We start from the raw sequence: 24,315 nt of genomic DNA on the forward strand, positions 1-24,315 counted from the left end.
GGCCAAGCCCTCACCAACTCTTTCAAGTTTCATTTGAAATGGAAGTTGGGGGTGGAGAGGGAAGTGTTGCCTTGTAGTAATTGTGTTGAAAGGAGGGTGAATGTTGGAAGAATGTCCAGTGCAAAAATACCAATTCTGAGCGCGCACCTGTAAACAATAAAAGGGAATTAAAGAAGGGCTCTTGCCCTATTGATCAGGCACCCGTGGCTTTTGTGGGGTTTTCCACGAGGATCTTAAAGCGCCTCCCCTATTGGAAGTTTTTTATTTGTTTGATTTACATGTTATTTATTGTTTACACGCCGTAAAACCCATTGTGTCGTCCCGTTTTTGTCTGTTATGTTGTTGCATGTCATTCAATGTTATTTTATGTGAGCGATCATGGCTAATAAAATAATTTATTACTATTATTATTATCATTATTATTATTCAGTAGTTTTATTTTTATAGCGTGCTTTCACTTCACTACCGAGCGCAGCTCTGTATGCCTTGGGTATGTGCTGTGATTTGTTGTGATGCTCTGATGGTTATTGTATGGAAAGTGTTCTGCGTAGGATGTGTGCAGTGCCTAGTAGTGCAATTTTCTGTATGTTATATGTGTTTGTAAGTCCTGGGTTTTTGTTATGTATTTGTCTGAATATTTTTTTATCATGCCTAATGCACCTACTATGATAGGAATTGTTTCCGTTTTCAGATTCCACATTCTAGTTACCTCTATTTCCAGGTCTTTGTATTTTGAGAGTTTCTCCATTTCTTTTAGAGACACGTTGTCATCTGCCGGTATTGATACATCAATTAGAAAGCATTTTTTTTTTCTTCATGATCTCTGACAACTATATCTGGTCTGTTGGCTTTAATTTCTCTATCTGTGTGTATCGGCATATCCCAGAGTATGGTTGCTTTCTCGTTTTCTGTGACCTTTTCTGGTGTGTGCCTATACCATCTTTTTTACTGTTGTTATTCCATAATGTTGGCATAGCTTCCAGTGTATGTAGGTTCCAACTCTGTCATGTCTGTGAATATATTCCTTCTTAGCCAGGACTGGGCAGCTAGAGATAATATGATTTATTGTTTCTTGTCCATCTCCACATATTCTGCAGTTACTTGTAATATTTCTTTTCATTACATGTTTTGGTAATTTCTGGTGGGGAGGCTTTGGTCTTGTGCTGCAATTAAAAATCCCTCTGTTTCTGCTTTGAGTCCTGAGCTTCTCAACCATTGTTGGGATTTTTCTTTGTCTATTTCTTTTGCGTTTAGTTTAGTGCAGTATTTACCATGAAGGGGCTTTTCTTGCCATCGTTTTATCATGGTCCGTTGCTGTTCTATTTTTAGTTTGGATTTCATTTGTTTTATAGCTTTTGTTGTTTCTTCATCATCTCCTTCTTCTTCTTCGTGTTTATTAGGTGGTATGATTTCTTGTTTGTATTTGTCAGCTTCCTTAAATACTGAGAACAGTTTTTGTTTTGCTCGTGTTTTGCTGCTATCTGGATCAGTTTTCCTTCCTTCTGAAGTAGGTATTTTTGCAGTCCTATGGTGGTTATTTTATAGTAGTTTTCCAGCTGTATAAGGCCTCTACCACCTTCTATACGTTGTATATATAGTCTTTCTATGTCAGATTTTGGGTGATGCATCCTAGATCCTGTCAGTATTTTTCTTGTTTTCCTATCTATTTTGGACAGTTCATTTCGTGTCCAGTTAAGGATATTGTAGCTGTAACTTATAACTGGGACAGCTAAAGTGTTGATACCTATTATCTTGTTTTTAGCATTGAGCTCTGTTTTTAGTATTGATCTAACTCGTCTATAATATTCTTTTTTTATTTTCTCTTTCATTTGTGTGTGTTGTGTCTTATCTAGTTCATGGATTCCTAAGTATTTGTAAGTTTGGCTTTGGTCTAATTCTTTTATTTCATTGGTTTTATCTAGTGTGATGTTGTTACTCTTAACTAGTTTTCCTCTTTTCATGGTTACTTTGGCGCATTTTTCTAATCCAAATTTCATATCTATTTCTTTGGTAAATCCATGAACTGTCTTTAATAGTGTTTCCAGCTGTTTGTCATTATTATTATTGTTATTGTTATTATTATTATTATTATTATTATTATTATTATTATTATCATTATTATTATTATTATTATCCTCACTTTTATCATCACAATATTATCACAATATTGATATTTATTAAAGAGTAGAAAATATATCTATTATTTCTCATTATTCAAAAATAATAAAACTATACAACGTGAAACAGTTCCACCAACATTACGAAAAACTACAAACACAACAGTGATTTATTTATTTTCTTCTTCTTACAGGAAGATGTCCTTTTGATTTTATTGACCTTGCTGGTATACCTTCAGAGAATGATTTGGGTAGATTTAATGACTACAGTTACACGCAATGTCTGCTTCATTGCGAAGCAATGCCAAATTGCCAATCGTTTGACTATAGCTATAATTACAAAAGATGCTACTTGTCAACTATAGGTCATAGAACTGCTGAATTGTATTTTTACAAAAATTACATTTACACCGAAATAAACAGAGGTAAGGGCGTCATTTTCTTGTTTTTATTTATTTATTTTGTTGGAATTATACACAGGCAGTTAGACAAGACTAAATCACCACCTTCCAAAATGTGTTAGACTGTTATATTGAGGCCAGGACTTTGATTTACTTGGCTCTATCATTGGCTAAGTCCAATGTCATATAAAGGTACGGACTCAATACCAAATTAGATAGATAGATAGATAGATAGATAGATAGATAGATACATACATACATACATACATACATACATACATACAACATACATACATACATACATACATAAATGCATACATACTCGCATACATATATAGATGCACGCATACATGCATACATACATGCACGCACACACTCATACGTACAGATAACTACTAAATAATCGATGAATAAAAGGGACAAAGATAGCACCAAACCTCCGTGCTGCGATGGAAAATGTTGGCTCTGCTATACCAGTGTGGAAGATGTCACCCACATCATCAGTAGTTGCGACAAAATGCCTACGAGATTCTACCTGCCCCTGAGGCATGATATAGTTGCAAAGACTATTTACGATGCTACCCATAGGAAGGACTGCTCGGACGTATACATCGAAGCCATGTTAGAACCAGCAAGTAATCAGACCTTTTGAAAGCAAGGAATACTGGTGGAACTCCCCGCAAAAACAAACATCAATTCGGTACAAATATAGCAGACCTGATATTGTTCTGTGGTACAGGGGAAAAATTCATGCATTGTTGTAAGGGTCAGCTGCCCAGAGGATGTGAATGTGCAATCAAAAGTCTTAGGAAAATAGAACATTTATGGCAAACTTACAGTTCTTGTACCCTGACCATAAAGTCTCGTTTGCACCTTTCATCAGAAGTGCATTAGATTATGTACCAACAATTTTGCACATTTGCAGAAAAACCTATAAATACTCGGTTTCACAGAGAAAGAGCTAAAGAAAAACTGACGCGGATTGTCAAATTCCAATGTTTTAGTGGCACAGTGAAGATGTGTAAAACATTCCCAAACTATTCCATCTGTGATTCTTAGGTGAATAGATGCACACGATTGAGTGTATGCATCGACAGTCCCACGAACTCAACCACACATTTGCAATCACCGGGAACTCACTCATCTCAAAAACTCTTGTCGCTTTCTTACCGACTGTATGTTTATTGCATTCAGATGGCAGGAATTTTCTCCATTCGCTTCTTGCGTTGAAAGACAATTTGAAACAGCGAAGTGTGTACAGACACAAAAGTATGCTTCAAACTGCGGACAGGCCAATTCTTTTAATAGAACCTGTCTTGAAGTCCAAGAACCAAGTCAGATTATATGCCTGGGGAGACGCTATTACCTTTACGACCCTGTCTCTTTAAATTATCATCAAAACCCAGCAGCAACCGGGATTCTTTATTGAGGAGTTGTGGAGTGAAACGATTTGGTACCAGACTTTCCTAGAGAAAGGGAATTCATCACCTTTAAGGGACTGCCTCAATCCCTCAACAGTGATGATGTTGACTGCAAAGGAAGTCATTTGGAAAGCAATTTTATATTTACTGATGTAACAATTTTCAGTGTCGATGATCCCTGCCTTTGTGTGTTTCATTTTGTTTTTGTATATTCCACTCTGGGCTGTTTTTCTCTGTTCGCTACAGTACTGGCAACTGGAAATTGATGAAGCCACTCCCACACTTTCTTCGGGACAAGTATCACTCTTAGGAGGGAAAGCTCTGTGCACTGTCAAAATTTTTCTGGTCTTGGTATTCTTCATTTCTCTCCTTTGCCATTTTATAATTCCCACTCCATACCGAAGTGATGCTATCGCTCACGTATCGACTGCTTGGATTTTATTCTATCCAGTCAATTTTGAGCGCAACACCAACCTCAGTCGTCTGACATACTAGGGCTCTAGTCTGTCTATGAAGATATCTTCCTCATAGACAGACTAGAACCCCAAATTAACAACATGCTGCATATTTTCAGCCAGTAACGTCGGGATGTGTGTAAGTTCATTTCTGGTAACATGCTCAGGTATTATAAAAAAAACTACACGTACAATACATAACTTAGAAGCAGCGCTGCAGATATGCCGATACACCCGAGCTCGAGGCAGGGCCGCCCTCACGCACTTCTCATGAGGAATTCCAGCAGGGGCTTCGTAAGGCCACTGCAGAGACGATTCCGAAAAATTAATCCAGTAACCGTTGGGAAAAACCGATTACAGCAGTAACTCGATCAATTCCTAGCAATATCTGAAGAAGGAATTTTTATATTCCGAAATATTATTATATCAGACTATGAGTAATTAATTTATAACAGTTATTATAGTCCACTCTGCATTGTTCTGCCATTGAAGACACGTTATATTTTGCACTGTATATATTTGTAGGCCTGTAAAATAGTCACACCATATTGTTCGGTTATAAAATCATGTGACGGAAAAAAGGAGAAGAAAAACAGAGAAAAAGGAAAAGATGTAAAATATAAAAGTAAACAAAGAAAATAAGGGGCAAAAACAGGAAAGAAAATTCACATCGACTCTGCTCTTCTCAATACGTGTGACATGTCGGTTAATACAATCTGTTGATTTCCAACATGAATGGTAATCTAGGGATCATTCTTAAAAAATCTTCAGTTCAAGTGCTCCTACAATCACTGGTATTGTAACCGTCTTGAGATGCCATCTTTGCTCCTACTACTGTGTGGAATTATCAAATGTTGTTTAGTTTCGACTTTTGTCTTGTACATGATATCATCATAAATATGTGAGGGCTGGAGGCGATAGTAGGAGAAAGAGGAGTAGCTTGCTGGTGGGGTGGATATTTTTGAATTTTCCTTTGCTTTCTGTAGGTTTTTCTGTGTTTTATAGTTTTGGTAATTGTGCAGTTTGTATATATTGGCAGGTGCTTATCTCCTTAATTTTTTTCATTCGTTTAATTTGTTGCTATAAAAGGTACGTTTACATAACTGAGTAGTCAGGGTGAAAAGAAGGGTAAAATTTTCATAGAAAATTGTAGATATTAAAGTTTTAAATTTTCTCAAGATGATCGTTTGTATGTCCGGCCAGAGAAAACTGTAGCGTTCTTGCAATAAAAAGGGTGTTTATATTTTTGAATATTCAGGGATAAAGGAGAGAGATAGTATTCACAGAAGTTCTAAATATTTTTAAAGATTTTTTAAGATTTTAAAGATGATCGTTTGTGTGTTCGCCCAGAGAAAATTAAAGATATGTAAGTTTCTAGCCTTATGGGGTGGTGGTGAGATTTTAAAATACTCACAGGAGATGGTAGATGTTCCAATTACCAAAAGTTATATTTCAGTTGTTCTGCCGGGTTGTGTTAGTGTTTGTGTGTCTTCGGCTACTGACTGGTCAGTGCAGCCGCTGTCAAGGCTAGCGCTCTTTATTATTATTATTATTATTATTATTATATTATTATTATTATTATTATATTATTATTATTATTATTATCACCATTATTATTATTGTTATCATTATTATTGATTTTGATATTTTAGAAGGACTAACGAACCTCTTCACAAATATAAATAGACAATACGAAAAGCATTTCGTCCGGCGTGCTAACGATTCGGCTAGTCCGCCGCTTTAGCATTGCAGACAACATATTAAAATTAATTCCGATCGATTCTACACGCTTCTCTGAGCTGTTCCAGAAAAAAAATCATTTTTTCCTACTCTAATGCGGACTAATTATATTTGTAAGACATATACACCGGACTCCTTACCAAGAATCAAAACCTCGGTCTTCACGCTTGTTTATATTGTTCTCGCCATTTGTGTTTATATTTCATTCGTTTTACCTATTTACTTCGCCACCATTTTAGATGAGACAGGGTTTAATCTTGTTAACCCATTTCGTTCTATTGTCAATGGTCTGACTTCCCTTTAGCACTGCAATAAATTCGAGATACCAAGAGAAAAATATTATCTTTCCTCTGCAACTTCCAAACAGTTAACTATGGCACATTCCCGCGAGCTTTGCCCCATTTATCCCCCTCAAGTTAGGGTTCACTATTAACAACTACCATGGTAATAGATTATCCATCAAAACTAACTAAATTTTGTGTCTACTTCCCACTCGTCGCAGTTGCAGAACCGCGTAAGTAAAATCTACAGTAAGTGTGAAATACCTTTCAGTAGTTCTTTGCAGTGCATCCAGAAGTGTTATCTAAACAATGCACAGTCTTTCGCCAACTTGTCACATCTCTATGTGTTACAAACAACTTGCTACATCGTGCCTGTAACGCCTTTCCATTTACAATTATACTGTTATACATATAAAGACATGTTTGAAGTACATTTCGAAAGTATCTAGGATCTTTATAAACGTCTGTCCCTTCATATCTGAGGCCTTGTGTTATTACTAGAAATAACTGAGAGTAAATAAAACTCAACATATATTAAAGAAGTAATGATTTCTTGTATAAAATCGTCTTATATAAATAGGGAAGTCGATTGTATTAAGGAGATTAGGATTTCTTGATTAATATTAAAGAAATCACGAAAGATATTAAGACCATCAGAAGAATAAGAAACAATTTTTATTCCATTTCAGAACTTTGGAACGATTTCAAACAGTCAAATACACTGGACAAGATTAACTCTGTGGGATGTGGTATAATATTTTTCGACTCTTATTATTTCCTTGACAGTAAGACCCTCTTTTTGTTCATTTTTTTGTGTTTTTCGTTTCTGTTTCTGATTTCTAATCTTTATTAACTTGATCTCTAGTTCTTGCCACATTCATTGATCTCTAGTTCTTGCCACAAAAATTAAAAAAATAAATAAATATCGCATTCTCCTACATCAAATGAGTATTTCTACTTAGAAACTTAATTCTTAATTAAATATATTAACAGTAAATTAATGATTAATATTCATTCAAAAGGATGTTGTAAAACAACCAACAAATACATTTAAAATCTGGCAGATGGATTAATATTAATCTCCGTTGTCATTAAAATTCTCAACACGCTTCCTTACTAATCTGCAAAGAAATACCTCAATACATCTCGCCGGTAATACGAGAACCATTCTCCCTCCGAGATACCCATCAACATACCCCTTCTCATTCTCCCGTCATACATGCTATTACAGCAACCAGATCACATCCCGCATCAATTATTAATCCCAGTCCTTCCTTTCTAGATTATACAACATTCAGGTACTCACTCCCTACTCACACTAACCTAAAGATGTCTAAACGGAACATGAATACAATCGATCTATCGAATCAATAGGCCCTATCTATTCGTTTCCTTTGTACTTTGTCAGATTAGAGCAATAATTTAATTTATGCTCTTATATTTATTGTGTTTCCTCTTTCCATTTTTTTTTTCTATTGCAGAAAAAGAAACTAATGATTTGACAGCTTATTCAACATTTTCCTTCAAACAAAATCCAAATCTCTACCTTATAACAGAGGCCCAAATGGATGCTCACTCGGTTCTGGATTGTTCCCGTTTATGTATGATATCTTCTACATGTACTGCCTTTTCATATACTAACACTAAGTGCCTACTAAAGAAACTGAGCTGAACTTTAATTGAATTCACCCCAAAATTACTTACTTGTCCATGAATTGTGAGCAAGACTTCAACGGATCACGTTTGCTAACCTATTTTGCTTATTTTTTTGTGTCCTTTTTCCTTTTTCTTGTTTCTCATTTTTAATTCATTGATCTTCTGTCTCCATTTCTTGTCGAAAAAATAAGAGAAATTAATGTCGCTCTCTTCTTCATCGCATTATTTCTTCTACTTAGAGTCCTAATTCTTAGTTAAATATATTTACAGTAAATTTATAATTCCTCTCCCCGAGATACTCAGCCACATGCCCCTTCTCCCGTCATACATGCTATTACACCAATCTGATCACATCCCGCATCAATTATTATCCCCAATCCTTCCTTTCTAGATTTTACAACACTCAGGATCTAACTCCATACTCGCACTACTCTAAAGATGTCCAAACGGAACATTAATAAAATCGATCTATCGAATCAATAGTCCATATCCATTCGTTTCCCTTGTACCTTTCAATGAAGAGCAATAATTTCATTTATGTTGTTATATTTCTTGTGCTTTCTCTTGCTTTTTTTTCTATTGCAGAAAAAGTAATTAATGATTTGACAGCTTATTCAAATTATTCCTTCAAACAAAATCCATATCACAATCTTATTACCAAGGCCCAAATGTATGCTCACTCGGTTCTGGATTGTTCCCGTTTATGTTTGATATCTTCTACATGTACCGCCTTTTCATATACTAACACTAAGTGCCTACTAAAGAAACTGATCTGAACTTTAATGGAATTCACCCAAACATTACTTCTCCATAATTGTGAGCAAATCTTCAACGGATCACGTTTGCTAATAATAATTATATAAGATAAAATGTGTGTTTCTTTGTGAACAAAATCAATTTAATTAAGTTATTTCTTTTGTTGATTAATTTTAATTGCTAACGATTTTCGTTCTAAATTAGTCTTCTCTTAGAACATGATTGCTAATTTGAGTTTTAGCTCTGGTCTCTCGGAAACTATTTAAGCCGGCTGATCTAAACTGCTTTTATTAAGGATTATAAAGCGAAATTAAAATAAGAATCTTTTCTTTTTCTCTTTGGACGAAATTTTGTGTTTCAGCAACTTATAAGTACAGGTTAAACGAAGAATAGGTTAAACCAAAATACGAAATCAATTATACGGAAAACGAAATCTAATAGAAATTTGATCGTAAACTCAGAAGCCCCACGATTTCTTTCAGGTTATCGAAAAGTTAAAATAGTTTTTTGCTGTGAAAAACATAAATTGCAATGCTGACCATACATGTCGTAAAATGTTCCTTTTGTTTTCATTTGTTTAGTTTTAGATTAATATTGGATTCTTTGTTTATAGTTTATTGAAAAGGAGAGGTGGCGGTGGACAATGCGTTTGCAAGTCTTTATGGATTGGTGAGATCGATACGGTTAATGCTTAGTTTGAAGATTTGTGTGTTGACATCTGTTGGGAAAATTGGATCAGGGATTGCATTTCAGGCGATTAAAGTTCTGGAGCAGTGGAGACCCAATCGCTGTGTTGTAGCCCAGTCAGCATTAGCTTTTAAAAAGCACGGCCAACAATTTTAGATAACTAATAATTTGAGTTTTGATTTAATATATGAAATTTGAAGTCAACTTCTCAAAATGATTGAAAATCACAAATAAATAAAACGTTGGCACCGTCTAATATAAGTCATGAAAATACGAACTCCTCGAAAGTGATTCTCTTTTCGTTGTTGTGTCGCAAAACGAAGGAAGATGTCTTTAAAATTCAGATTTTCATCACACCATTTATTCATTATACTTGGGCATAAATTGTCCGGTTTATTGTCTACCACGGATCTCGCCTGATAAGACTTTATCCTCTACAGATTGAGAAAGTATTCATTCATAGACTGCCGTGTGCTTACAGGCAGTGTTACGTCTTCTTGCAGCAGTTCGATCAGTTCAATCGAGGAATCCGTAGAGAGATTCAAAATCTCAAGTAAATAGGTGAAATTGATCAAGATGTGTCACTTCCACCCGATGCGTCGCTTTGCAGAGTGGCATTCAGACCACACCAGGGCCTCTAAATTTAGTTGAAATGTATCTGCTATGAATTTGAGACAAACAATGTTCAGAAACTGGAGCATTTACGGATTGAGATAAGAGAGGTTTATCATGATATCACCATTTTATGCCGAAAATTGGTGTCGGAACTCTAAGCAACTCTGGTTCAATATAGGGATGACGGTCTCAAGGTGTAAATTGATGAAAGGTGCTCTATTAATTTTCAGCCGACTTTAAACATTCTCACTGACCGATGAGACACGCCTGCTGTGGAGATTTTCCCCGTAGATTAGGTATCTACCGAGTCAGTGGGTTGATCTTAATAACTTCACTGATGTGTTACTTAATCGGAGGCTACAAAACTTTCTTTTCGTTTGACATGAAGATGTTTAACTGGATATCATTCCCGTTACTGTAGTCACAGCAGTGAAGATTTGTAATATTTTTGCTAAAGACTTGATTCGTATTAAAACTTGTTTAGAGGAGACGAAAGCGCAAACTTTCATAGACAATCGTAATAGAAGCACTTGTCTTTAATTTGCCTCTCCCATGACTTGATAACCTCACTGAAATGAGGTAGGATATCCATAATGAAGTAAAGCTCATAATGAACAACATAGCACGGTCCCTGCTGACAGACCCATCGTGTATAGGAGAAGATTTTCTTCTCTGCTGGTTGTCCTCGTTTTTCTTCCTGTAAGCACTTGTTGTACTGAGGCAGTCTGAATCGATCCATAAACAGTTAAAGTTGCTTTTGTATGACTAGAAATTCCCCGATAGCCTTTACATTTTTGTTAAGAAGTTATCTACATCTAGGTTCAGTTGGTGGAAGCTGACACAAGTTGCAGATGGGGCTGCGACAAGCAATTTCGCTTGAACACCAGCGATTCCTCCGCTCATGACAGTGGCACCATCATAACTATTTGTGAACATCAATACAAAGGGTACCCAAAAGTAAAAGGAACGTTGTCTGTGGGACATACCCGCTATAGGTTAGGCTTCTACGGCTAGAAACCACTTGATGCGCCCCTCGGGCATCCGCCTGTCGACTGGCGCCATTGTCAAGAGTCGTACTGTCACGTGGTGCGTCTTTGTCTTGCAGTATTTCTCCCTTGTTCGTCGATTATTGCGATGGATGAAACGAGGGGACAGCGTGCTTCCTAGACATTCTGTTTTTTGCTGGGGGAAACCAGCGGCCGGAACAGTTGCCATGCTTCGAACAGCTTACAAGGATGCTGCAATGAGCAAAACACAATTTTACGAGTAGGATTTCACGCTTTTGGAACGGTCACTTTTCGCATGAAGACCAACCTCTTGGCCACCGTCGACCTCCTGAACGAATGAAAACATCACGAAAATTCGTGAACTGGTCTTGGAAGACCGTTGCCGAACAATTGATGAACGTGTTGATACAACTGATGTGTTCTGGAGTTTCTGCCAATGAGTTTTTAGCGAGGAATTGTGAATGAAAGAGTTGCAGCAAAATCTGTGACTCACTTGCTCACGGAAGATCAAAATCAGTCGTGACTAAGTGCGTGTCGTAAAGTGAAAGAACAGTTGGAAGTTGATCCAAAATTTTTTTTAAGAAGGCCATCACTAGCGACGAAGGCTGGTGCTATATCTACAACCCGGAAACGATAGGGCACTCAAGTCAATGGAAGCATTAAATATCACCACGCCCTACAAGTCAAGTGCGTCAAGTGAAGGCCAACTTCAAGACGATGCTGATTTGTTTCATTTATGCGAAATGAATTGTCCGTACAGTATTTGTTCCTCCTGGTCACACTGTTCACCAGACATTTTGCTTGGCAGTTCCGAGGTATTTGCGAGACACGGCGAGACGAAAACGTCCCGACCAGTGGCAGAGTGGAGTGTGGTGGTTTCATCACGACAAAGAAATTTCGTACACCGCCTTCAGTGTGAGACAGTTTTTGACCAAAAATGACATGACCTCGTTTACCTACCCTCCATATTCACCCGGTCTTGCTCCCTGTAATAATTTTTTGTTGCCCCGAAAGAAAAAAGTCCTAAAAGAAAAATGTTTTGCAAATGTGAAGGATTTGAAGAAAAAAAGACGACGGAGGCGATAAAAGACATCACGAATTGCAGGACTGCTTCGAATAGTGGAAAACGCGTCTGGACCGGTGCATTAAATTCAGAAGTTACTCAATATCCAAAGAGTTCTTCACAGATAATATTCTCAAATACTCGGTGTAGAAGGCCTTAGAGCAGTTTAATTTTCGAAATGACTATTATTTCATGCAAAATTAATGTAAATTTTAAGAATTAGACAAGTCTGAAGCTAGTAATTCTTAGATTACTGATGCCATAATATAGAGAAACATTTTGTACAAAATATAATGTCGCGTGACACTAACGCACGGACGTAGCAGGAAATGTAGAAACTTAATCACGTGTTCATTCTTTTCAAACACTTGACAGAAAACATTCAAAGCATTGATCATTTGGACATATTCAATCAACCGCATCAGCCTTAACTTACGGTGCCAAACATGTCACTTGATCCCAACGCACACACGCAGCGGGGAACCTAAAAAACATTCTAAGATATACATATATCCGTTTCTAAGACCAGTCATGTGACTATCCTCTATCAATCAAATCCGATTCAGAACGTATACTATTTTCAGTCATGAACTCGCCTATAAAACTAGGGCAAGCCTCAAACAATAGTCAGTAGCGAAACAGCTGTAGCATATGCCACATCTTTCTGTTTCGACTTTCTCATGACTGACGCTTGGGCAACGTGCTTTATATATTCTGGTACCGCAATAATTAGGGATATAAATCTGAACTTGTAATCGGGATAGAGTAACAGTATATTTCTCAATAATTCAGCGTAGTTATTCTTTTTTTCGCAGATATTTATGTTAACATCCGCTGAACAGCTAATTTCCACAACTTTATACAGTTTCTCTTTTCCATCCCAAATGACTATGTCAGTCCGATTATGCTTAAATTTTATTGAGGTTTTCACCGGGACATTTCATCAGAACTCCTTCTTATTATGAGTGACTATGGCCTCTACCAAACTGTGGATTATTATTTCTTTGGTGTCATGGTTATCCTTCCGACGGATCTTGTTATACAGTGTCTTAATCACATCATATCACATCGGTTGGTAATACCGCGATGACATCTTCGAACAACTGCTTATGATGTGGGTGACAGCATGGTGTTAACTTCAGAAAGTCTGCATCGGTTATCATAGTTTGGTATTTTATCCGCGTCTTTGAGCCTTTTTTGCATCAAGCATTTGTTTGATACTTCCTATTCTTGGATTGCAAAAGCATAGCGGTCAGTGTGAGTTTGTAGTCCGGTCGTTGGTCCATGGCTGATTGCTATTATGATCAATGTTACTATCATCCCGAAGCTTTCTGCTAACATATCCATGCATGATCTTCTGCTGATATACGCTCATCCTTTCATTTGATGACATGTTGCTGTAGAGTCGTGCGACATTTTGGACATATATTCTAGATTATCAGACAAAGAGTGTTATCTGCCTCGTGTATGCAAATGTGGCCAAGTGATGCACTTCAATATTTGGTGGTTAAAAGATCTTGCTGAAGGGATTTTAATACGACATTCAAAGTCGGTCTGGATCGATGTTAAGTCTCTGCCGCCTTGTTTTCATTGTAGGTAGAGGTGGTCTCCGTTAGGTAGAGGTCAGCCGTCCTGTTGATGTGAATATCTCTTTGAAAATTAAAGAGAAAGAAGATAACTATGGACAACTGCTCCGAAACCCCCAACTTGTATATCCGGATTACAAATGTACATTTATCCCAATAATAACGGGAGCACTTGATTTTCGAAAATAAATACTTATCTGTCAGTCTGGATAAGCTTAGATTTTCAGAAAAAGAAACCAACAGATTGATTGACACTTTACAAATACAATCTATAAACGGAACAGCAAAACTATACAGATTTTCTCAGGTTTAAAATGTGGCATTGCTTTCGTTATCTACATTCCAACATGGAGCTTTGTCTATTTGTTAGAAACAAGTTCCTTTTTCAGGGGATGAATTTAAATGATTAAATACAGAAAGGACATACATACACACATACGTACCTACATACATATATACATACATACATTCATTCATACATGCATACATACATGCATACATACATACATACATACATACATACATACATACATACATACATACATACATACATACATACATACATGCATACATACATACAAGCATACATACATACATGCATACATACATACATACATACATACACACATACATACATACATGCATTCATACATACATACATACATACATACATACATATATACATACATACATACATACATACATACATACATACATACATGCATGCATGCATGCATGCATGCATGCATGCATGCATGCATGAACTGGCAACAGCCGTTTGAACTGTATGACTGATTCTTATTTTACCGACTCTGCTGGGATAAATGATAAAATCGAGTTCGACCAAATTTGAAATGCAGACGTAGAGGAATGTGATAACGGGCATTAACTCATCGTTTTCTATCCATTCGCTGCCATTGTCACTAAGGTATATTGGTTTCGAATTGTGGCACAATCCCAGAAATTTCGGAGGAGGAGGAGGTAAATCGACTACATGAACCCCCGTGTTCAACTGGAACTTAATTTATCGATTCACAAAAACGATAAATGCCGAAGTCGACCTTGGTGGAATTTGAACTCAGAACGTAGAGACGAACGAAATGCCGCGAAGTATTTTGTCCATCACACTACCGACTCTGCCAGATCGTCACCTTATTACTACAATATGTTAAAGAGTGTTCACCTGTTTCGAAGTATCCTGTTCTGGTGTTACCTTGTTTACAACTCCGAGATACACTTAGGCGATATCAATAATGTTAAACATCCTTTGTTCAATATATTCTTTTACAATGGTATGGTATAAACCCAGGATTGACTCTGTCTTTGTATTTCAATTAACAGATATTGACTCTGTGTTTTTTTCTTGCAATTAACAGATATTCATTGATTAATTGATGATATTAATCAATTAGGAAGGTTATTTATTATTCACTTCATAGAGATTTTATGATCAACAGTGTTGTTAGTTACAAGGCTTTCAATTAACTAACTTTGACCTACATAATACCTAATAATCAATATTCCTAAACTAAACTCTCATTCGTGAATATATGGTCGTTGGATATCGGATATTTTATGTAGTATGTAATGAATGTTGATGAGTCGTCTATTAATCTTTTGTTTCGGATCATTATTCTACTTCTTATAAGAAGCTAAGAACTTGGTCTAGATTGTTCGAAACTGTTGAATGCCGGCCTGATTTCTCTGTGCATTACGTCAAATGAAAACACCAAATATTTTGAAAGTTGTCAATGCCAACACTTTCGATTTTCCTATCTTTTTATCAAAATCTCAATTCGAAAATTCAAATGCTTAGAGATGGTCGGTTGACCTTTCGGGTTAGTTTCTATTGTTGCCTGCAAGTGTCAAACCAAATATTATCTTTATTTTGTTTGCATTCTTTTTCAAAACAAGCTTCTAAAATCTTTCTTCTTTTTTAGAACATAATATATATTTCAAATAATGTTATCCAATGTGTTTTATTTTAGAAGATGGTAAAGAGTGTTATGTAGAAAATATGTTTGCCAAATCTCGCGAGTCGGACATCTTTACAGAAGTTTCCTCATTCAAACGTGCAGTTTTGATACAACCATTTGGTTTATTTTTGTCATGTTTTTACTTAATCTTAAACCTATTATTCAAGAACGATATTTTCATTTTAAGAGCACGAGTGTTTGGGACTGAATTTGCTGGTTATATGGCGTGGTTGGATAGCTTATGGGACCTTCTTACAGATCTTATCTCCAAGATTGTGAGTGGTATTTTCCCCTAGCACAATAAGTCGTCAGACGAACTAAAATTCTTTTTTTTTTTAATTAAACGGTGTCAAGATGTTTTCTAAATTGGATCTTTCTGACGCGTACCTACAAATTAGAGTAGACGATGAATGCTCTAAATACATAACAATTAACACACAGGAAAGACTGTATAAATACAACAGGTTACAATTTGGCTTAAAAGTCACGACAGCAATTTTTCGACAGATTTTGGATGCAATATTAGCGGACTGTGAATTTTTACCTCCATACCTGGATAATATAATCCTATAAAAAACGATTCCAGGGATCAACACGTAGAACACGTAAGATATGTACTCGAAAAAATTAGATTAATACGGCCTTATTTGAATGAACCGATTAATAGTTGATCCAAATATACCACCGGAAATGTCACCCGCAGAACCGATGTTTGCTAGAAAGGTCACATCCGTCTTTGATAAGTTGATACCGAGTGAAAATTAAAAACAAAGGCGAACAACAAAATTACTTCAAAATTCTTCTACTTTGGTGACAAAGTTTTACTTAAAACCTATAGATATGGTAAAGAAAACTGGGAAGATGGTGTAATGATTAAACAAATTGGAAAAATGTTATTACTGGTCGGAGAGAGGTGAGGGAGACTAATTCTTAAAAGAGAAGATGTTATGGAAAGATTCTGACCACCTACCATGTAACTGAAGGTGGTCTGACTCATTGTTATAAAATAAAGAACTGTGAGCGATTGGCAGTTCAAGTTGGTAAGCAGTTCACTGTGAGCTGTGATTAAGAGCGTTGAATCTCAGGTAATAGTAATAGTAGCGAGAAGTTGTTAAATTATATATCGAACACAAGTATATAAAATAATATTACATGCAGATGACTCGTTGCAAATAGATCAGATTGTTTGCAGCAGCGACGTTTCTGTCGTAGAAACTGAGCATTCGTTTCATGATATTCTAAAACAACACGCATGAAGCATGGACCTGAGAGTGAAAGACACCTGAGAGGATGTTGCATGGTGAACAGACAATGTCAAAGAAGATTCCTAGCGAATTTCTTGAAGAAACAAGAGCCAATGGCAATGGTTATCCATGCTACAGGTGACGCCAAGATGGGACAATGCAAGTTATTAAAGTTCATAATAGGTGTCTAGTCCTCAATAGAAAGGACCAATGTCGTACTTTCAAAGCGCATGTAAATATGCAAATATGTCCGACTACCAAGTCAATGAAATACATATTCAAGTAACTCTATAAATGCTACAAAAACATTAATTTTAATATAAGTAAAAGGAAGATGGACGTTGAAGTTGTACATGATGAAAATATATAACAGATCCCATACTGTTATACTCGCTGCCAGTGCAACAGCAAGAATCTGTCTTTTACAGAGAAAGTAATGAGAAAGACGCGTTAGAGAGAGAGAAGAGCTGCCCGTTGTAACACGCCTCTACCATCATGGTTTGTCCTTAGTAAATACAAGACGCCGGTTGCATATTGATATTCCTTATCATTATGTGTGTGACAAAGGGATGACTGTTTGGAAACTACACGAGAGATGAGAAGAGAGAATTATTTCAAGACTTTAGTTTCCAAATCCAAAGCAAAAAGAAATAGTTTATCTGAGATTGTTATTGTTACATGTTGAAGGAGCTCGTATTTTTTGACGATCTTAAAACAGCTGATATTGTGCGATATGAGTTGGCATGAAATAGCTGTCATCGTTTTAATAACACAAGTGGAAATATACTTTATAAATGAGTGCGACCCTTTAGTTTCAACTCACAGCGGGAAATGTCACATTTAAGAATTATTGGAATTTAAAAAAATGAAAAACGCCAAAGTCTTTAGATACGAAATTTATCAATGGTTGCTTTCATAGTTTTTGATAAAGTTGCTGGTATTTTTGTGTAGTAGTATAAACATGCTTACGCATACACATGCAAAAGCACACACACATACACAGACAACCACACATATGTATATATCTATATATATATATATATCTATATATATATATATATATATATATATATATATATATATATATATATATATATATATATATGTATATATATATATATAAGTAGTTGAATGAATTATCCTAGTATGGATAATTCGGTTAACCGATACCCGGGTAGCAAATTCACGTCAGAGAACATATGTCGAGAATAAAAGAATTTTGTTAAATCGTCGTTTGACTCCATTCTTTCATTTATATATATATATATTTATATATATATATATATATATATATATATATATATATATATATATATATATATATATATATATATATATATATATATATATATATATATATAGATGATTGTTTCATCATATGGAAAGAACCTTATGAAAAACTCCTGGAATTCAAAACCATACTAAACAACATACATCCCAACATCCAATTCACTATGGAATTAAGCAAACATCATCTCCCATTCCTTGATCTCCTAATTATAAAAACACCTAAGAACCAAATCATAACAGACATCTACCACAAACCTACAGACTCACAACAATACCTCCTCTTTAGTTCATGCCACCCAAAACACACCAAGACAAATATCCCTTTCAATTTAGCTAAAAGGGTATGCACCATTGTCTCGGATCCAAAAACACGAGAAATACGCCTTCAAGACCTCAAAAAAACACTATTACAACGTCAATATCCCTCCACCCTTATAGAGTATGGAATAAAACGCGCCAAAGAACTAGACAACACTACACTGAAAACCACCCAACCTAACACCACACACAACCTCAAAATACTTCCATACATTTCCACCCACAACCCCAAAAATATCGAAGCATACACCACAATCATACAAAACCTCAGTCTACTGTCAACAGACCCAAAAATGAAAAACATTATAAATACACACAAAATCCTCAAATGCAAAAGGCAACACAAATCTTTAAAAAAACTCTTGACAAATGCCAAACTTCACACACCACATCCACCCCCAACAGTAAAAAAATGTGCACGCTCAAACTGTGGTACCTGCCCCTTTCTACTTGAAGGCTCTGAATTTACCTTCAAACAAGGTACGAAGTTTAAAATCAAGACTAACTTCTCCTGTTCCTCCGAGAACCTTATCTACGTTCTCACATGCGCTGGTTGCCAACATAATTATGTTGGACAAACGAGTCTCCCGTTACGTAAACGAGTAACGGTGCATAAAGAACAAATAAACCTTCCGGAATACCGACAAATTCCACTGAGTGACCACTTAGACTCATGTGCTAAAGACTTAAACCCCAAATTCTATATATTCCCCTTCTACCAATGTAAAGACGGGATCACCACACAGGAGAGAATTAACAAGGAGAATCTCTTTATTGAAAAATTCCAAACACAACTTAATATGCAAACTCCTCGTTGATCAAACTTCCTTTCTCTACCTCACTCTTCATGGATGGACTAACACAAATATATAAAGATACCATGCATTCATCACTTCAAGCTAAAACTTATATTCTTTAAATATCATTTTTACTATTGTTGTTATTACTATCATTTTTATTATAAATGATATGACAATTTGAAATGCAATTGTCTATGCAGATTTATATTATTAGAAAATAATATAAATAAAGTGTTAAAATCTGAAAGTTAAGTTAACAAGCAATTATATAAAAAAGATAATGCAAATGAAGCTAAAATGATAGTTTTATAATTTGGGTTTTATTGAAGAACTCAAAAGAGTTGTCTCCCCTTACCCACAACACAGGAACTGAAGAACCAGGATCACAATTACTACTACTTCCTGTCCTGCAACATGCTGAATTTAACAACACAACACATCACATGCTCTTAATCCCTTTGGATCTTAACACCTCAAGGTAATTTTTTGGTAAACAACCATAAAACTCAAGATACACAACGAACTCACAATGTATCGGAGAACTTATTTTTTAATTTTTGTACATTTTTATCATTATTCTTTTACAAAAAACAATGCAATTTTCTTTTTTTCCCATTTCTAATTTTTAAAATAACTTCTTAAAACATAAATATTCTTGACAAGTCATACAATGACGAAAACCGGTTGAATAAATATATATTTATATATTTTATCATTTTCTCATTTTATTAAAATTTTCTTTCATTTGAGCATTCTGTTTTTTTAAAAAAATTTTTCCTTACTTATCATTTCTCCACGTGCGGTCAACACAACCCCACCATTTATTGATCTATATATATATATATATATATATATGTATGCATGTATGTATGTATCATCTGGTGATCTTATGCCATCTCAATCGTTAAGTCAATACCTTTTCACCCGGAGTATCTTTATAAAGTGTATTGAATAGATACAAACACTTCAGTTGTGGAATACAATGCCACCTAATAGTGATAAATCGATACGAAGTTCATATAACGATTATCCTTCATTAAGAGGATAAATTCAAACAAGTAACATCTCGCTCTTGACAGCTATTTCTACCTAGAAAACAGAAAGAATGTTGAGGAGGAATTATCTTCAAATTATTTGTAAGTAAATGTTTTATTGTATTATTAATATAAGCTTTTATTTTTTAAGAGTTTAGCCATCGCGCCTGAGACCCTACAAGAACACACTTTATATATATATGAGTTCAGATGAATATGGTACTTAAGTTGAGGGACCAGAATTTATTACGGTATTATCTATACAATTTCAAAGTAAGGTGATTAAAATCAAATTATGCAACAAGGATAATCAAAAGTAATGCAATTTTCTTTTACTCTCTCTATTTTGGTAAACCTTTGGTATATAACGTAAATCCTCGAGTATATCCGCATTTTTTTTCCTAAAATTTAAAGGTCAAAATACCTAGTGCGTACTGTATACGAGGTTAAAAATGAAAACTATTTTCTAAGCTATGTCCGAGTCTCTATTTGCTGTCTGGCTATGTTTATTCAGACGCATTTTGTGATGTCGGGCGTGAAAATACCTTAAGCTAAACCTGAAAGCAATGAAGTCATAAAAGAATCATCCATAACTTGCAGTAAGCAACATTTATTAAACGTTATTACTGTTATTTCTTTATTTTCTGCAAACAAAATGCACAAAAAAAGCTACACGTTCGCACAATGTTATATATACAATAATAATAAAAGACATTACCGTATACATGTTTACAAACCAAGGATGTTATATAGACCTCCTTGACTCAAGTTAGAGAAGGAGTGCATATTATACACAAGGTTTAGGTTTTTCAGAGGTACAGCACCCCCTCCCAAATCCCCTGCGTTTTATACTCAAAGGCGGACTATACTCGAGGAGTTAAGGTACTCCAAATATTCAAAGAAGTTTTATCCTTATATTAAAATTTCATTCTTAATAATCTTCTTGATTACCCTAAATTTTAACTTTATACAATAAGACAATATTGTTTGAAAAGATCTTTAGAAATTACTTGATTTATCTCTTTCTTAAATGGCTCTATTTTCCTGATCTTAGTATTTACAAGGGCCTTTATATAAATAACCCTTCTAAACAAGTACAACTAAGAAACTATAAATATCATGAAGGAAGTAACAATATTAACTTCTTAAATCTATGATATAACCTTTATTTAGAAAAAAAGATTAGCGTAAAATATGATTGTTTCATAACTTAAATATTCTTTTAGGTGACATCAAACATCAGACTTTTATTGATATTACCTAAATAAGTAAATATATAAATTTTAGTCTAATATATTTTGAATTATTATACTTTTTTCTAAAAATCTTCTCTATTGGTGTTAATAAGCTACATATACATTACCATAAGTTTTAGTAATTAAGCTATTTTATTTCCTTTTCTATGGTGTTTTGCCCTACTTGATCATTTTATTGTATTTCTTAATTATATTATAATTAGCCTTTATTTATAAAATTAATCTATTTTTTGTATCTCTATAAATTCATACTATACTGGTATATTCATTACGTATAAAAAAACCTGCTTAGATTATAATTTTCTTTATATATAATTAACATGTTCCTTTGCCTCAATACTCCTTTATTAATACCAGTTTATACCAATTAATCAATTTTTTATTCACCACTGAGTACCACAAGGAACAATCGTCATGTGGCCATATCTTAATAATGCTACATGCAGATGACCCGTTGACACAACAAGAATTCTCAATGAAGAGAGACGTTTGCATAACCAAATTCCTGCCAAAATGAAAGACTGCGGTGCGTGGAATCAATTTTAGGGTTTACAAATAAATGATCCTTCGTATTCCTTCTTGTTACTCCAACTTATGCAATTATACATGTATGTATGTATGTATGTATGTATGTATGTATATGTGTATGTGTGTTTTTATATGTATGCACATATATATACACATGAGTATACATATATATTAAAATGAATATACATATATGTATGTATACATACATTCATACATACACACATACACACATACATACATATGCATACATACATGCTTATATATATATACATATATATATAGGGAAGCTTTATGAAAATAGACAAAAGACGAAGGCAGGTTTACGGAAATAAACAAAAGACGAAGGCAGGTGGAATACAAACAAACAATTGTATTAGTATGGCGCTCAGGAATATAAATAAAACTAGTCTTTAACGTTTCGAGCCTACGCTCTTCAACAGAAAGATACACAGAGAAAAAACACAGAAAGAAGGAGAGAAAAAAAATATGCGTGCAGAGGCTAGCGAATCAACATGGCGATCTGATTTCGGCCAGAAGTCAAAGATCAAACGTGAGACGCAAGAGCGAAATTAGGGGAGATAATAGGGTTAAATGACCTCGCTCCAACATAAGAGTGTGTGTGTGTATGAGAAGAGTGTGTGTGTGTGTGTATGAGAGAGTATTAGTGCGTATGAGAGGTCTGGACGTGTGTATGTATATATGATGTGATGTGTAAAGTCGTATGGTGTAGTGTAGAGAGAGGAGATGAGGGAAGAGGGGGAGGGGGAGGGGGAGGGGGAGGGGCGGGGGGAGAAATAAAGGGGAGAAGGAAAGGGGAGAAGAGGAGGTGGAAGGGGAGAAGAGGAGGTGGAAGGGGAGAAGGAAGGAGAGGAGAAGAGGGGGAGGGGAGATGAGGAGGGAGGATAGAGGGAGAGGGGGAGAGAGAGAGAAGGGGAGTGAGGGAGCAGAGAGAAAGAGGGAAGGGGAAGAGGGAAGAAGGGAAGAGGAGTAGGGAAGGATGAAGGCCTGAAGAGAAGGAGGGGTCGGGGGGAGGTTAGATGAGGAGGGGGAGAGGGGGGTTAGATGAGGAGGGGGGAGAGTTGAGACCAAATGGCGTATATATATAAAATGGGTGAATATTAACATGACCTAAATCTTCTGAACTATGCCTATCCCTTGTCCAGTGAGATCAAAATTAATCAGGGATCGTTGGTTGTTACTAGACTCCACGACACTCACCCTCAGTGTTCGTTGGTTGTCACTCATTTCCACGACACTCACTCTCTTGAGTTATTGCCTATTTTATGCCATCTCTATTACTTAAATCCAACAAGACTATTTTGAATCGTTGTGTAAAACTCTGGTAGTTTAGTATGGAAGAATTAGTTAATATAAATTTTATGTCGTAACTCTCTACGACAATTTTCTTTGAATTCTAAATGTACTGTAAATATTAAATGTACATAAATAAACTAATTTAGTAAATAATTTCTCTTTCTTCCTTTTCTTCAACCTGTTAATGAGATTTATTTCTGTATCCATGAAACTGTTATTATAGCGGTGACCTTTCAACATGTACGTTTCAGCGTCTTGGTGTATAATTCATCACGGTGTTTACGCAGCCTGAGTTAAGATTTATGTATAGTGGTAACACTTATAGTTATGTTATAAGTGAATGGTTTATCACCATAGAATTCTACTCAGTAAACATCTATATTTATTACCTTTTCCAAGTCAAAAATACTCTACACCAGATAATCTAACACAACCTTATATATTGGTGACAAGCCGACGTGGACTTAGAAAAGTCTACTCAGGACAATAATCACTCTGTAAATAAGATAGAATCAACCCGTTATAAAAGTGGTAACTCGCCTTTATAAAAAGTATTACGAGCAAGTTATACGTAATACTTTCACTAAAGTCTCTGAAGTGTCTAGAATGTTCTCTTCCAAGAAATACTGATGCTTCTGATCTCGTTTGAAACAAATAACATTTCTTTTTCTTTCTTCCTCTTTTTCTATTTTTGCTCCTCTCTCTTTTTATCTCACCCTCACTCCTCCTATCCCTCTCTCTTCTGTTCCCTCTCTTTCTACCCCTCTCCA

At 35.3% G+C, this 24,315-nt stretch overlaps 1 long non-coding RNA gene across 1 annotated transcript; it reads left to right on the forward strand.

Moving 5' to 3' along the window:
• The first annotated feature begins 2,509 nt into the window (after positions 1 to 2,509).
• LOC118761511 lies at positions 2,510 to 7,918 on the forward strand. The gene is made up of 3 exons (XR_004997437.1): positions 2,510 to 2,542; positions 7,105 to 7,200; positions 7,897 to 7,918. It is a non-coding gene; the product is annotated as an uncharacterized LOC118761511 (long non-coding RNA).
• Positions 7,919 to 24,315: the final 16,397 nt, after the last annotated feature.

The sequence above is a fragment of the Octopus sinensis genome, unplaced genomic scaffold (genome assembly GCF_006345805.1).
Source record: "Octopus sinensis unplaced genomic scaffold, ASM634580v1 Contig14498, whole genome shotgun sequence".
In the NCBI taxonomy this organism is placed as follows: Eukaryota; Metazoa; Mollusca; class Cephalopoda; order Octopoda; family Octopodidae; genus Octopus; species Octopus sinensis.